A 16,219-nucleotide genomic window follows, 5' to 3' on the forward strand; every position below is an offset into this window, starting at 1 on the left:
ATAGCATCTTGAAAGAAAAGAGAGGGGGGAAAAAAATGGGGCTTGCCGAGGAAAGACTTTTCAGTTCTTGCACATTTATGAAAACTGACATTCAAATTCTGAAGGTTCTAAACTTCATCCAAATTGATCTTGTTTAAACTCCTTTATAAGCAATTCTAGATGATTGGATGCTTCCAGATTTTAAGACCGTTCTCAGTCCTCTCACCATTGTTGGTCTTCCATTCTGTAACTACTAAAACCAAGTGGTTTTGAAATTATATCCAAGTTATGTTTGCAACTCACATTGTACACAATTAAACAATTGTGTTCTGTTAAACAAAATTATAATTTCTGCTTAAAATCCATGTAGATGTTGACAAACTCAAATGCTACTACTGATTCAAACAACAGGCCTCATAAGTTTTGAACATGAATCAAAATTTAAACCCACAGCACACTGTCGCCTACGTGTGTAGCTGTCAAAAGAAGAGGTGGGTATGATTATGTCTTCCTCTGCCCGGAAGCAGGAGGAGCAGCTTCCCATCCCTCTGACAACAGCACTGATAGCACAAAGGATGATTTTTCTACTTCTGAATAGAGAAAAATTAAAGAGGAAACTTCTATTTCCTCATATTATATAAATCTAAAAGTAAAAATCTCAATTTTTATTTTAACAAAGCATGGTGAAAAAAAAAGGTGGATCTAAACTGTAGATTTTTGTGAGCAGATTTAAAAAGAAATCTAAAGGAATCTAAATATCTCTGCTCAAAAAAATACAAAAATGTTAGTTAGATGTCACATTGGAATATTAACACAAATATATCCATTACACAGGTACGTATATAAATGATAAATACACCCACTACAGATATAGTAGACTGAAGTATTTTTCATGCAGTTGATAACCAGACTCATCTTTGTGTGATGGAATCTATAGAAGCAGAGGAGTAAGAATAGCAAAACTGAAAACTTTTAGTTATTTGCACCAACACGTGCAGAAATAGATACATGTCAGCTGATGTGCAAGTCACAACTGTCTGTGATGATTCAGAAATGAAAATACAGATTGGGGCCGGGGCCGGTCCGAGGGCGGTCCGCGGGCGGGGCCGGGGCAGCGGCGGGCGGCCAATTGCGGTGCCCCGGGGAGCGGCTCCGGCGGGGCGGCCGCCCGCGCTCGCGGCGAGGATGGAGGCAGAGGGACGGGTCCCGGGGCCGCCGCCGCCGCTGCTCCCCCCTGCCGGGGGAGGGAGCGGGAGCGGGGCCGGGGCTGAGCTCCCCGCCAGCACCCCCGGCGCCGCCCGGGTGCCGCTGCTGGGCGCCCCCGCAGAGGTGCTGGAGTTGGACGACGAGGAGGACGACCTGGAGGTGTTCAGCAAGGATACATCATTGGCTGAAGCAAACTCATTCAGTCCTTCAATGACAATATCCCCCTCATCTATGATAAACCAGTAGAAATTTGAAGATGAACCAGAATTAAAAGATCTCTTCATTACTGTCGATGATCCTGAAAGCCACATTACAGCCATTGAAACATTCATTACATACAGAGTAATCACAAAGACATCTCGTGGTGAACTTGACTCCTGTGAATATGAAGTTCGAAGACGGTATCAGGATTTCCTTTGGTTGAAGAGCAAACTCGAAGAAGCACATCCAACACTAATTATTCCTCCATTGCCTGAAAAATTCATAATGAAAGGAATGGTGGAACGATTTAGCGATGAATTCATTGAGACTCGAAGAAAAGCTTTACATAAATTTTTGAACCGCATTGCTGATCATCCAACTTTAACTTTTAATGAAGACTTCAAAATTTTTCTTACTGCACAAGCCTGGGAACTCTCCTCACACAAGAAGCAGGGCCCTGGTTTGCTGAGCAGAATGGGACAGACTGTAAGAGCTGTAGCATCCTCAGTAAGAGGAGGAGTTAAAAATCGTCCTGAAATGTTTACAGAAATGAATGATTATATGGAAACATTTAGTCAGAAAATAAATGTACTGGACAAAATAGCTCATAGAATCTACAAGGAAGAAAGGGAGTATTTTAATGAAATGAAGGAATACGGCCCCATCCACACACTTTGGTCAGCATCAGAAGAAGATATAGCAGACTCCCTAAAAGGCATCGCCAGCTGCATTGACAAGTGTTGCAAGGCTACAGAGAAACGAATGGCAGGGCTCTCGGAAAATCTGCTACCGATCTTACATGAGTATGTTCTCTACAGTGAAATTCTGATGGGTGTTTTGAAAAGGAGAGACCACATTCAAAGTGAGCTTGATTCCAAAATTGATGCTTTATCCAATAAAAAGGCAGACAAGGATCTGTTCTCAGAAGAGATTGGGAAACTTGAAGACAAAGTAGAATGTGCCAATAATGCTCTGAAAGCAGACTGGGACAGGTGGAAGCAAAATATGCAGTGTGATATGAGATTGGCATTCGGTAATATGGCTGACAATAATCTCCATTATTATGAAGAGTGCCTTGCTACATGGGAGTCCTTCTTAGCATCTCAAACGGTGGATCGTCACGGAGAAGAAGATTCTGAAGACAGGCCTTGAGTAGTATCTCTGCTTGATCTCTACCTTTCCATGCAGTTTCTCCCAACCAAAGAAGTGCTTTATATGAGATCAGATATATTGTTAAATATAACTGTTAAAATCAGTGAAACGCAGGAAACCAGCTTATTGAAAACTCAGGTATTCTAGTCCTGAAACACATTTTGGAACATGCTATATATTGCTTTATATTGCTTAGTTGTGATTTTACATATTTTTATGCAAGTGTTTGCATACAATTGTTTTCATACATATTGCATAACTTGGATATAAAGTATTTTAAATATGTAAAAAATAGCTCAATTTTAATAAAAAGTTTAATAAGAAAAAAAAAAAAAATTAGGCGGAAACAGAGAGTGTTTCGCTACTGGAAGGAGGGCCAGGCGTCATGGAAAGAATACAGGGATGCTGTTCGTGTTTGTAGGGAGAAAGTTCGAGTGGCCAAAGCACAGCTAGAGTTGAAGCTGGCTGTGTCTGTGAGAGAAAATAAAAAGGGTTTTTTTAGATATGTAAATGGAAAAAGGAGAACTAAAGAATACATAGGGCCGCTCCTTGATAGGGAAGGTCTCCTCACAGACGATGATGTAGGCAAAGCAGAGACGCTTAACGCCTTCTTTGCCTCTGTCTTCAATGCCGATGATGGGCTTCGGGACCCAGGGTGCCCTGAGCTGGAGGACCGGGACGGTGGGGATGACAAACTCCCAACTGACCCTGAACGTGTGCGGGATTTGCTACTCCACCTGGATCCCTACAAGTCCATGGGTCCGGATGGGATTCATCCCCGGGTGCTGAAAGAGCTGGCGGATGTCATCGCGGAACCTCTTTCAATTATTTTTCAACGATCCTGGGAATTTGGAGAGGTCCCGGTAGACTGGAAGCTGGCAAATGTTGTGCCGATTTTCAAGAAGGGTCAGAAAGAAGACCCTAGCAATTACAGGCCTGTCAGTCTCACGTCAGTGCCTGGTAAAATCATGGAGAAGTTGGTTCTCGGACTTATTGAGGCGCACATGGGGGACAAAGCAGTCATTGGTCCCAGCCAGCATGGGTTTGTGAAGGGTAGGTCCTGCCTAACTAACCTGATTTCCTTTTATGATAAGATCACCCGTATGGTGGACCAAGGGAAACCAGCTGATGTGATTTTTTTGGACTTCAGCAAGGCTTTTGACACGGTTTCCCATAGGATCCTACTGGACAAAATGTCCACCATACAGCTAAATAAAAACATCATACGATGGGTGAGCAATTGGCTAACAGGCAGGGCCCAAAGGGTTATGGTAAATGGAGCTGCGTCAGGCTGGCGGGCGGTCACCAGTGGGGTCCCTCAAGGCTCCATTTTAGGGCCGGTACTTTTCAATATTTTTATAAACGATCTGGATGTAGGAATAGAGGGTATTTTGAGCAAGTTTGCTGATGACACCAAACTTGGAGGAGTTGTGGACTAAAATGAGGGCGTAAAGGCCTTGCAGAGGGATCTGGACAGGTTGGAGAGCTGGGCGATCACCAACCGCATGAAGTTCAATAAGAGCAAGTGCCAGGTCCTGCACCTGGGACGGGGAAACCCTGGCTGCACGTACAGACTGGGCGATGAGACACTGGAGAGCAGCCTAGAAGAGAGGGATCTGGGGGTCGTGGTAGACAGCAAGTTGAATATGAGCCAGCAGTGTGCCCTGGCAGCCAAGAGGGCCAACCGTATCCTGGGGTGCATAAAGCACGGCATCGCTAGTAGGTCAAGGGAGGTGATTGTCCCGCTCTACTCTGCGCTGGTGCGGCCTCACCTCGAGTACTGTGTGCAGTTCTGGGCACCACAGTATAAAAAGGACATGAAACTGTTGGAAAGTGTCCAGAGGAGGGCTACGAAGATGGTGAAAGGCCTGGAGGGGAAGACGTATGAGGAACGGCTGAGGTCACTGGGCCTGTTCAGCCTGGAGAAGAGGAGGCTGAGGGGAGACCTCATCACAGTCTACAACTTCCTCGTAAGGGGTTGTCAAGAGGCAGGAGACCTTTTCTCCATTAACACCAGTGACAGGACCCGCGGGAATGGGGTTAAGCTGAGGCAGGGGAAATTTAGGCTGGACGTCAGGAAGGGGTTCTTCACAGAGAGGGTGGTTGCACACTGGAACAGGCTCCCCAGGGAAGTGGTCACTGCACCGAGCCTGTCTGAATTTAAGAAGAGATTGGACTGTGAACTTAGGCACATGGTCTGAACTTTTGGGTAGACCTGTGCGGTGTCAAAGAGTTGGACTTGATGATCCTTAAGGGTCCCTTCCAACTCAGGATATTCTATGATTCTATGATTCTATGATTCTAGGTCTGCAAGCTCTGAAGATAAACCTGGGCAAGAAATAATTTGTCTGCCCCATGAAATTATTAGACAGTTAAAGACTGTTGTACCAGGATAAAGCCAAGACCCTCAACATCTACCCCCATAAAATACCTGAGAGACAATGGCAGAGGGAAAACTTCAATTTCTTATCCTGTTTCTCAGGAGAAGAGAAGGGAGTTGAACTTTGGACACCAACACTCTATGGAGGTGATCTATAGGGTGGGCTACAGAGCTGCCTTTTCCAAACCTACTGAATAACATACACAGCACATAAGATTCAGACTGAAGCTTTTCTTTACTCCTTTTCACAAATAGAAAATCAAAGTACTTACGTGAGAAGCTACCAAGCTTCATGTCTTTGATTTCTATATTGAAACGTGTTCAGAGCTGAGATGCCAGTTCTGGTGCATAAGTCAGAAGGCATTTGGTCATCATTAAAAAGCACAGTTATGCTTTCACCCTCTGAGAAGTATGAAGTTAACCATTACACCTTTGCTTATTTCTGCTCCAGAGTGCAGCTCTGGATAACTCCACCAAAGATCAATCCTCACTGGTACCTCTGAACAGCACAGCATAAGGAAAAAAGATCCCTCTAACATATCCAGTGTGCCTGTCATGACAGGTCCCACCTGAGGACCCTTTGTTTTTGACCTTTTCACCTGTGGTGAAATTTAGTTGTTTTGAATGACAAAAAGTAAGATGGGTAATAATTAGGGCAAGTAGGAGCAGGCAAATAATGAGGCTTTCACTCACTCTCCTTAGCCAGTTATAAAAGTTACAGGCTGGACCCATTGATAGGGGATGGCTAGGTTCCCTCTCAGTCAGAAAAAATGCTCTCACTTCAACCATTGACTAATTAAAACATTATGACTAAATGCCTAATATGATCCCACTGTAAATGCAGTCTCCAATTCACTGCTGTGTGCTGTTTTTTGTACTTTTGTGTGCCCCTTAACAGGTAAATCAACCTTCAGTTGTACATAAGCCATGGGACACAACAGCATTGTGTGCAACTGTTGTAGAAGAGCCCTTTACAATTTCAAATGAGATGTTGCCAATCCTCTGTTAAATTTCATGGGATAATTTAAAACATATGTAAATAGATGAATGGTTTAGAATTCTTTTGGATTGTATTATAAAGACAGCATGCCATCAATTGCAGTAACTGTTTTAACATGCAGAAAATGATAATAGATTGCAATCCCTCAAGTACAGCAGTGATGAATCGTTTAGGGGTGGGGGAGAAATATTTTGTTATTTAAACTTGCTTCCCTCCTAGAATCGTATTCCCTAGGGCACTGTTGTTAAGAATGGTGATCCTAAATGAGAAGCAGGTAGTAAGACGATAGAAAAATACTAAGAGAAATATTCACGCACTGACTTGATTCCCAAGACAAATCAAGTCTATAACTGACTTCACCTATAAAGTCTAACTTAGTTAGGTTGAACTTTTCTGAGACACTAAAGTACATCTACTGTATACTTATTTGATGTATTTTGGAGTGAAAAACACTATGTAAGCAGGAAGATTCCAAGCACTTATCTTTGCGAGATGGAAGACTAAATCAATAAAACTGGTATGTAAAAACCCAAGTGTACAACATTACATTTCACATACCTCATTTCTAAATTCGTCCTCATTTCTTGCATACAAGTTGCAAATGTAAAAGGTGCTATTCAGCAATGGAAGGAAAGATATATATGCAGGCAGCTACAAAAACACAGAGAGTAGTCATCTAAAGCTGTGAAAGGAAGTACAAATTACTAGCTAAAGAAATTCCATCCACAGCTCCATAGGTGCTAGCAAGAGTGGAACAATAGTAGAAAGAGTTGAGCATTTTAAAATTGTATCGCATAAAATAAACACCTGTAATACGTCTACAACACCACCTTATCCCTTCTAGTAAAAATAATGTAGCTGCCCTCAGATTGAAAGTTTCCCCACACTGCCATTGTAGAGTGCTGGCAATTTTTTTTAATTTAATTTTTTTTTAATTTAAAATGCTGGCAATTTTTTTTAAGAGTTAATGGTACGTGTGCTATTAAAAATCAATAACATATTTCAGAATGTTAACTTTTTTAAAAAAATAAAAATATAAATATATGTTTTTAACAGCTAACATGTCATGTAATAAAGTATATGATCCAAACATCAAAGCTTTTATGTATTCATCCAAGCGTCCTTGGTCTAAAATGAACCCACTTTGACAAAACTGAATCACTGTTATGATTAGGGATTTCTCTGTACTAGCCCTCTGTATTAAAGAATGGGATAATGCATTTTTGTCTGAAGGCAGAAACCTCTTCCAGGCTCTAAGGTGACACTCAGTCACAAAACGTGTAGAATTTCCCTTTCCACATTGAAAAAAGAAAAATCATCTTTCACAGACAAGTCTCTCATTACTTTGCATCAGACCAAACAAATCAAAATATTTCCATTCTGTTTCTGTCACCAGAAAAGAAACCAAGAATGGCAACATTCATATACTGGAAACCATTTTACATGCTTTCTTCTGAGTCAAAGCAGAGTTCTCCTGAAACCATGTCCTCAGCAATAGCAGTATCCCAGTTTTGACACAGCACCAACCTGGGATCTTATCTATCTCATTGTTGGATTGGTATGTGATTCCTAAAGGTAATGGTACCTTAGAATCATAGAATCATAGAATATTCTGAGTTGGAAGGGACCCCTAAGGATCATCAAGTCCAACTCTTGATGCAACTCTAACTCTGCAAGTCCAACTCTAGACCGCACAGGTCTACCCAAAACTTCAGACCATGTGCCTAAGTTCACAGTCCAATCTCTTCTTAAATTCAGACAGGCTTGGTGCAGTGACCACTTCCCTGGGGAGCCTGTTCCAGTGTGCAACCACCCTCTCTGTGAAGAACCCCCTCCTGATGTCAAGCCTAAATTTCCCCTGCCTCAGCTTAACCCCGTTCCCACGGGTCCTGTCACTGGTGTTAATGGAGAAAAGGTCTCCTGCCTCTCGACACCCCCTTACGAGGAAGTTGTAGACTGTGATGAGGTCTCCCCTCAGCCTCCTCTTCTCCAGGCTGAACAGGCCCAGTGACCTCAGCCGTTCTTCGTACGTCTTCCCCTCCAGGCCTTTCACCATCTTCGTAGCCCTCCTCTGGACACTTTCCAACAGTTTCATGTCCTTTTTATACTGTGGTGCCCAGAACTGCACACAGTACTCGAGGTGAGGCCGCACCAGCGCAGAGTAGAGCGGGACAATCACCTCCCTTGACCTACTAGCGATGCCGTGCTTGATGCACCCCAGGACACGGTTGGCCCTCCTGGCTGCCAGGGCACACTGCTGGCTCATATTCAACTTGCTGTCTACCACGACCCCCAGATCCCTCTCTTCTAGGCTGCTCTCCAGTGTCTCATCGCCCAGTCTGTACGTGCAGCCAGGGTTTCCCCGTCCCAGGTGCAGGACCTGGCACTTGCTCTTATTGAACTTCATGCGGTTGGTGATTGCCCAGCTCTCCAACCTATCCAGATCCCTCTGCAAGGCCTTTCCACCCTCATTCGAGTCCACAACTCCTCCAAGTTTGGTGTTATCAGCAAACTTGCTCAAAATACCTTCTATTCCTACATCCAGATCGTTTATAAAAATATTGAAAAGTACCAGCCCTAAAATGGAGCCTTGAGGGACCCCACTGGTGACCGCCCGCCAGCCTGACACAGCCCCATTTACCATAACCCTTTGGGCCCTGCCCGTTAGCCAATTGCTCACCCATCGTATGATGTTTTTATTTAGCTGTATGGTGGACATTTTGTCCAGTAGGATCCTATGGGAAACCGTGTCAAAAGCCTTGCTGAAGTCCAAAAAAATCACATCAGCTGGTTTCCCTTGGTCCACCATACGGGTGATCTTATCATAAAAGGAAATCAGGTTAGTTAGGCAGGACCTACCCTTAGGTCCTACCTTACAGGAGTGTGTTGTCTCTCCTTCATCCCTTGCTCTCCTCCAACCATGAGAAGGACTCAGGACAATACAATGGCAGAGTAATCCCCTATGCCATGATTCAGGTTTTACAGGAAGACATGTAAGCAAAATAAACATCACATGAGAAAAGAATATGACAACAAATACCTGCATGTTCGGTTTCACATGTGTAAGTGGTGTCTTTGGTTTCAGCTAGTCTAAAATATCCAAGTAAAAGAGCATTGACTTGAACTTTTTAAAAGCAAATATTGTGCTAATAGATAACATCCATGTAAGAGGGGAAAGTTAGTTTTGTGTACCAACTTGTGCAATTAAAAATATAAGTCCATGACCTGTATATCATATGTAATTGTTATGCTAAATATTCTAACATTTTTTTAGTTTTAATTTCACCAAGGTTCCACCATCAACTCGAGCCCTGCATTATTTTTTATAAAGAATAAATGGAGGAAGAGGTTTACTGAAAAGCAATCTCCCCTGTAGCTAGGACTGACTTTATGTGTGATTTTACAGGGAAAATAAATATATAAATATATTTGATTGGAGTAGGTTAGCACATAGGCTGTTACATTTTCTACTGTGTCAAGACACTTAGTGGAGATAGCTGGCTTTATTTCTACATACAAAAGATCATACTATTCACACACAGTATGATATACGTCTGTGCTCAGCCAGAAACAGTAAAACAGTAAAAAAGTTTGGTGTCTATTTGGAATCAGGAAGCATTTTTGAGGCTTGGTCATATCTGCAAAAATTATTTTTTTCAAACAACAGCCTGTAATTAGAGAGGAGATATTCTGAAGGGATTTCCAAAGACCATTAATCTAGCTCAGTGTTAGTGCAGTCTCAAATGGAGTTCATCTTTTTCTTCCATATCTTCCATTGAAAAGCATATTTTAACAAAGCTTTGAGAAACCCATAGGGTGGCATAAATTACTTATCCGATTTACAGAATGAGATTTTGAAAGAGTTGTCAGTATACTGCAAACCATGTTACTTTTCTTATTTCCTTCTGTATTTCAGATAGAGAGCTATAAACATGGAAAGTGGTGGAAGAGAAGAATACATCTCAAATCTCTATGAGAAAAAATGTTGAAGGCTTGGTCAGAACATTTCTCTTAGTATGGAGTACTACTTTTCCAAGATAGCTAGGAAGTAAAACATATCAGCATCAAGAGTCAGCTAAAAGGTTCAGTTACATGTACTCACCATGTTTATAGACTGGAAGAGGTAACATACCAGCATTACTGTATGTTTAGTACCTAAACCTGACTTGAAATTATTCCAAGATATTATCAAGGACTTTTTGGTTAGCTTGTTTAGAAAAAGACATAAAACACAGAGACAATTTTATGCCACAGATTTTTTGGAAGACTTCATCTCAGCTAATTTACATTTTATGTATATTATCTTAATCCACCAACTGGGCACTCAGGTTTCTCTGTGGCCTGCAGATAATTTCAGTTCTTCCCATCCCCAAATAAGCATGTTGCAGTGCCATATGGAATTACCTAATTCCTCACCAGTAACTATAAGATCTTTCTAAATGCTTCAGGATGTATCACAAGTATCTCTCATCAGCAGAAGGGTTTTTTGTTTTGTTCAGTTTTTCTACAAAATCAACCTTGTTATGTTTTAAATATGTATATCAGAAGTTTTCATTGAAACAGATTTTAAAACCTTACTTTAATTTCAACATATATGATGGCACAGATTTTCCTTTAACAACGAAAATGAAGCAGAAAGCTTATCATTGTCTCTCAGATTGTTTGGATTATAAAAGTCTCTTCTCCCTGGAAGTTTCAGTGCCAACAAAACTTGGGCTCTGTCCTTGCTTTTGGCCCCCCAAAACCCTGACCTGTTCTAGGAAATTTTAAAAGAAATTTCTAGAACGTGCTCACATGCTCTGGAAAACATCCATATTCAAGCAGCAGCAGCTGAAAGGTCTTGATGCTTAACTTATATGTGTATCATAAAATCGAGTTTGAAGGTTTTTTGGAAAAAGAAATGCTAAATGCAATGTATGAGGCTCGTCTCCATTCAAACTTCTGTGATCCAGACTATGACAGGTTGCCAATTTGCCCGCATAAATAGGAAAATGGTTATAATGAAGTTTCCCTGTGCTGCTGTTCTGGAAAGTTTTCACCATTTTGGTTGTTCCAGAGTCAATGGTTATCCAAGAAGCAGAAGTACGAGGTAGGCCATAGCAGGAAGGAATTGTGCATCACTGAGCATGAGGATGCCAGCCCACACATATGGTACCAGCAAATGTACCAAGACAGAAGGAAAAAGAAACTGCTGAGAGGCCCTAATGAACCTGAATTAACCAGTGGGTTTCCATGAGAGGCGTATCCAATGGGACAAAGAACAAATGCTGCATGAAAACCTTCAACAGAGATGGAGTCTGGACGATTATGTTAGTGAACTGTCTCATATTTTTACCACAGACTGTACTGAAAAAATTAGCAGGGTTTTGTTTCTGATTTCTACAGATGATTGCAGTAGTAGCAAAGATTTTTGAGACCGTTAGGATTTTTCTTCTTTGGAGCAAGAGTCTTAAAACATCTTTTATGTGCATATGTATGAGAGAAAAAGGGAAACAATTCATTCATGTCTACTGACTTAGGCATCTAGCTTTCTGCATAGCACAGGTTTCTCTAGAAGGTGAATCTGAATAGGAACACAATCGAGGTCCATAAAATTCACAGAATCACAGAATTGTCTAGGTTGTAAGAGACCTCAAGATCATCAAGTCCAACCTCTGACCTAACATTAACAAGTCCTCCACTAAACCATAGTGTTCACTAAACCGCTAAGTTCAACATCTAAACGTCTTTTAAAGACCTCCAGGGATGGTGACTCCACCACTTCCCTGGGCAGCCTGTTCCAATGCCTCACAACCCTCTCAGTAAAGAAGTTCTTCCTAATATCCAACCTAAACTTCCCCTGGCGCAACGTTAGCCCATTCCCCCTTGTCCTGTCACTAGGCACGTGGGAGAATAGACCAACCCCCACCTCTCTACAGGCTCCTTTAATGTATACTTCTAAAGAGCAATAAGGTCACCCCTGAGCCTCCTCTTCTCCAGGCTGAACAAACCTAGCTCCCTCAGCCTGTCCTCATAGGACTTGTTCTCCAGACCCCTCACCAGCTTCGTCACCCTTCTCTGGACTCTTTCGAGCACCTCCATGTCCTTCTTGTAGCGAGGGGCCCAAAACTGAACACAGTACTCGAGGTGTGGCCTCACCAGAGCCGAGTACAGGGGGACAATCACTTCCCTAGACCTGCTGGCCACACTGCTTCTTATACAAACCAGGATGCTGTTGGCCTTCTTGGTCACCTGAGCACACTGCTGGCTCATATTCAGCCAACTATCAACTGTCACTTCCAGGTCCTTCTCTGCCTGGCAGCTTTCCAACCACTCATCTCTCAGCCTGTAGCTCTGCTTGGGGTTATTGCGCCCCAGGTGCAGGACCCGGCACTTGGCCTTGTTGAACTTCATACAGTTGATGTCAGCCCATCAGTCCAGCCTATCCAGATCCTCCTGCAGAGCCTTCCTACCCTCAAGCAGATCGACACACGCGCATAGCTTGGTGTCATCTGCGAACTTACTGAGGGTTCACTCAATCCCTTCATCCAGATCATCAATAAAGATATTTAAGATGACTGGCCCCAGTACCGAGCTCTGGGGAACGCCACCAAGCACGTCACTTTGTCATAGAAGGAGATCAGGTTCATCGAGCAGGACATTCCTTTCATAAACCCATGCCAACTGAGCCTGATCACCTGGTTGCCCTGTAAGTGCCGTGTGATTACACTCAAGATAATCTGCTCCATGGGTTTCCCTGGCACTGAGGTCAAACTGACAGGCCTATAGTTTCCTGGGTCTGCCCTCCGGCCCTTCTTGTAGATGGGCATCACGTTTGCTAGCTGCCGGTCGACTGGGACCTCCCCTGATAGCCAGGACTGTTGATAAATGATGGTGAGCGGCTTGGCCAGCTCCTCCTCTCAGTATCCTTGGGTGGATCCCATCTGGCCCCATTGACTTGCGTACATCAAAGTGCCGTGGCAGGTCGCCAACCATTTCCTCATGGATAGTGAGGGCCACATTCTGCTCCCCTTCCCCTTACACCAGTTCAGGGTACTGGGTATCCAGAGAGCAACTGGTTTTGCCGCTAGAGACTGAGGCAAAGAAGGCATTAAGCATCTCCGCCTTTTCCTCATCTTTTGTAACTAAGTTCCCCCCCACATCCAGTAAAGGCTGGAGATTCTCCTTAGTCCTCCATTTTGCATTAATGTATTTGTAAAAACATTTTTGTTGTCTTTGATGGCAGTCGCCAGATTGAGCTCCAGATGAGCTTTGGCCTTTCTAATTTTGTCCCTGCACTGCCTCACAACATCCTTATAGTCCTCCCAAGTGGCCTACCCTCTTTTCCAAAGATTGTAAACCCTCTTTTCTCTCCTAAGCTCAAGCCACAATTCTCTGTTGAGCAAGGCCGGTCTTCTTCCCCACCAGCTCTTCTTTGGGAACATGGGGACAGACCGCTCCTGCGCCATTAAGATTTCCTTCTTGAAGAGCACCCAGCCTTCCTGGACTCCTCTGCCCTTCAGAACCACCTCCCAAGGGACTCTACCAACCAGTGTCCTAAACAGTTCAAAGTCAGCCCTCCGGAAGTCCAATACAGCGGTTTTACTGGTCCCCTTCCTGGCTTCTCCGAGAATGGAGAACTCTACCATTTCATGGTCACTCTGCCCAAGACAGTTTCCAACCACCACATCTCCCACCAGTCCTTCTCTGTTTGTGAAGAGAAGGTCTAGTGGGGCACCTCCCCTGGTAGGCTCACTAACCAGCTGCGTCAGGAAGCTATCTTCCACGCTCTCCAGAAACTTCCTAGACTGCTTTCGCTGGGCTGTGTTGTGTTTCCAGGATATATCTGGGAAGTTGAAGTCCCCCACGAGAACAAGCGCTGATGGTTTCGCAACTTTTGTCAGCTGCCTGTAGAACTCCTCATCAGTCTCCTCATCCTGGTTCGGCAGTCTATAACAGACCCCCACCAGGATGCATCCCTTGTTGGCCTTCCCACTGATCCTAACCCATAGGGACTCAACCTTATCATTCCCAGCCTAAAGTTCCACGACATCAAAACTCTCTCTGATATAGAGAATCACACCATCACCCCTTCCATGCTGCCTGTCCCTTCTGAAGAGCCTACAGCCATACATTGCAGCACTCCAGTCATGAGAGTGGTCCCACCACGTTTCTGTGATGGCAACCAAGTCGTAGCCTGCCTGCTGCACGATGGCTTCCCGATCCTCCTGTTTGTTACCCATGCTGCGTGCATTGGTGTAGATGCACTTCAGTTGAGCCATTGCCTTCTCTCCCAGCCTTGAAATTGTTACCCCTGGCACAGCTCTAACAAGCCTTGTTTCAGCCCCATCCCCCTTCTCACCTAGTTTAAAGCTCTCTCAATGAGCCCTGCCAGCTCCTGGCCCAGGATCCATTTTCCCCTTAGAGATAGCGACCCGTCTGCAGGCATCAGGCCGGGTGCTGAGTAAAGCGCCCCATGGTCAAAAAAAACAAAATTTCTGTGTTGGCACCAGCCTCTGAGCCACGTGTTTATCAGGTGGGCTTTCTGTGTCCTCTCTGTATCCCTCCCTGCCACCATAGGGATGGATGAAAACACCTGAACTGCCGCAGTTTTGAGCGGGCAGTCGGTCTGGGTGCGTACAGACTTCCTGGAGAGTGCGCTGTGCCTGGTGTACACCATTGCAGCTGAACTAGCAGTAGACCACCATTAGAGAAGGCGGTCATATGGGTGGGTGGGAACGCTCTGCCCTTCCTGCTTGCCCTGCCTGCACGAACTGCTAACTGCCGCACTTCACCCTTCTGATGCGCCACGCCCTGTTTGCCCATCCTGTTCACCGTGCTCCTGGTCGCCTGCGCTCCCTAGGGGCACCTTATGAACGGCCAGGGAGGGGGCACTGCTGGCTCTGCCTCCGCCTCGTTCTCGCCCCATTCACCTCCCTCACCGAGGGCTGCTGGGTCCTGCGTGCTCCCTCGAGTGGGCTCGGTGCCGGAAAAATTAGCCCTGCCTGTCCGATCCCCCACTCTGCTGCAGAATGCGTCTGCCCCGGACTAATGGGGCCTCTTAATATGACCTATCTCCTTTAAGGTATACCCACATTAAGATAAGTAAATAAAGGTCCTGATTATATGGCTTACTCCTGAAGTTAGTCCTCAGAAATGCATTCTTTTGTTGAACACCGTGTTTCTATTGGGTGGTAAATAAAAAACAGACTTTGGCCATTTACATATTTCTGGTTCCTACAACATTTAACTGAGACTGGAGACAACAATCTTGAATAACTGAGGCAAAACAAAACTGTATCTATATGTTCAAAAACATAATTAGATACTTTTCATTTTATACTTACTTTTTTTTTTTTTTTTTACTCACAATAAGCAATTTAACAAGAAAAAAAAAAATGTCAAAATTGTACCAGCATTAAGTTATTGATCTGTTCATTTTTCTGGGAAAGTTGATGAGATTAAGAAAAATAAGAGACAAAATCTACAGGTCATGTAGGGATCGAAAAAAAAATAGACTGAGAGGGCTAGCAACATTTATTTTGGTCTCAAATGAGCAGCAATAGTGAAGAAACTGCCAAGGTATTTTTTCCCTATGCCAGAAATATAAGCCAGGTCCTATTCCTGGAATAGGAAAAGTTAAGTCAGTGCAGAAAAATCGGCCAACTAGCTTACCTTGGGCAGAAGTTGTTCTAGACTGTAGCTCTAATTTATTTGGACTGGTGTAAGATACTTTACCTAATCCATGTGCTTGCATGTAAAATCAGTTCTTCCTAAGGAAGTTAAATTTGATGGCATGGGCTGCAGATGGCTGAATGACTTCAAGAACTTTGCAGCAAAAACTGGGCTTAAACATGTAATTTTTACTCAATCAAAAATAACTTGATACAAAATTGTGTCAAAATAATATATAGCCTATTGAAAATGCTATAGGCACTGATCCATGCATTTAGTGTTATCCAGTTACAGGCAGGTATCAAGGAAGCCTAGGTCATCATCTGATGACATTTTTATTTAACTGAAAAGCGAGAAAATGAATGTCTGCCACATTAGCAACTAACATTAGAGGAACTAGGAATATGCAGAAATGTAAAGGGTCCAGGTAGGCCAAAAATAAAAATAAAAAATAAAATAAAATAAAATAAAATAAAATAAAATAAAATAAAATTAAATTAAATAAAAATTAAATAAAATAAAATAAAAATAAAATAAAATAAAATAATAATAATAATAATAATAAAAGCTGATCTGAGGCCTCAGGAGTTACCATTACTTCAAAAAGAGACAAAGACAACACCATTGACAATCTGCAATTGCAATCC

The 16,219-nt window shown here is 43.3% G+C and overlaps 1 protein-coding gene and 1 pseudogene across 2 annotated transcripts in view; one reads left to right on the plus strand and one right to left on the minus strand.

Moving 5' to 3' along the window:
* The window catches only part of LOC311436696 (uncharacterized protein), a 65,296-nt gene that overhangs the window by 31,345 nt on the left and 17,732 nt on the right, over positions 1-16,219 (minus strand). The gene's annotated exons all lie outside the window — the stretch shown is intronic.
* LOC311436694 (sorting nexin-7 pseudogene) lies at positions 1,124-2,865 on the plus strand (annotated as a pseudogene). Its single transcript has one exon. The product of its transcript is annotated as a sorting nexin-7 pseudogene (transcript).

The sequence above is a fragment of the Aythya ferina genome, assembly GCF_964211825.1.
Source record: "Aythya ferina genome assembly, chromosome: 4".
NCBI lineage: Eukaryota > Metazoa > Chordata > Aves > Anseriformes > Anatidae > Aythya > Aythya ferina.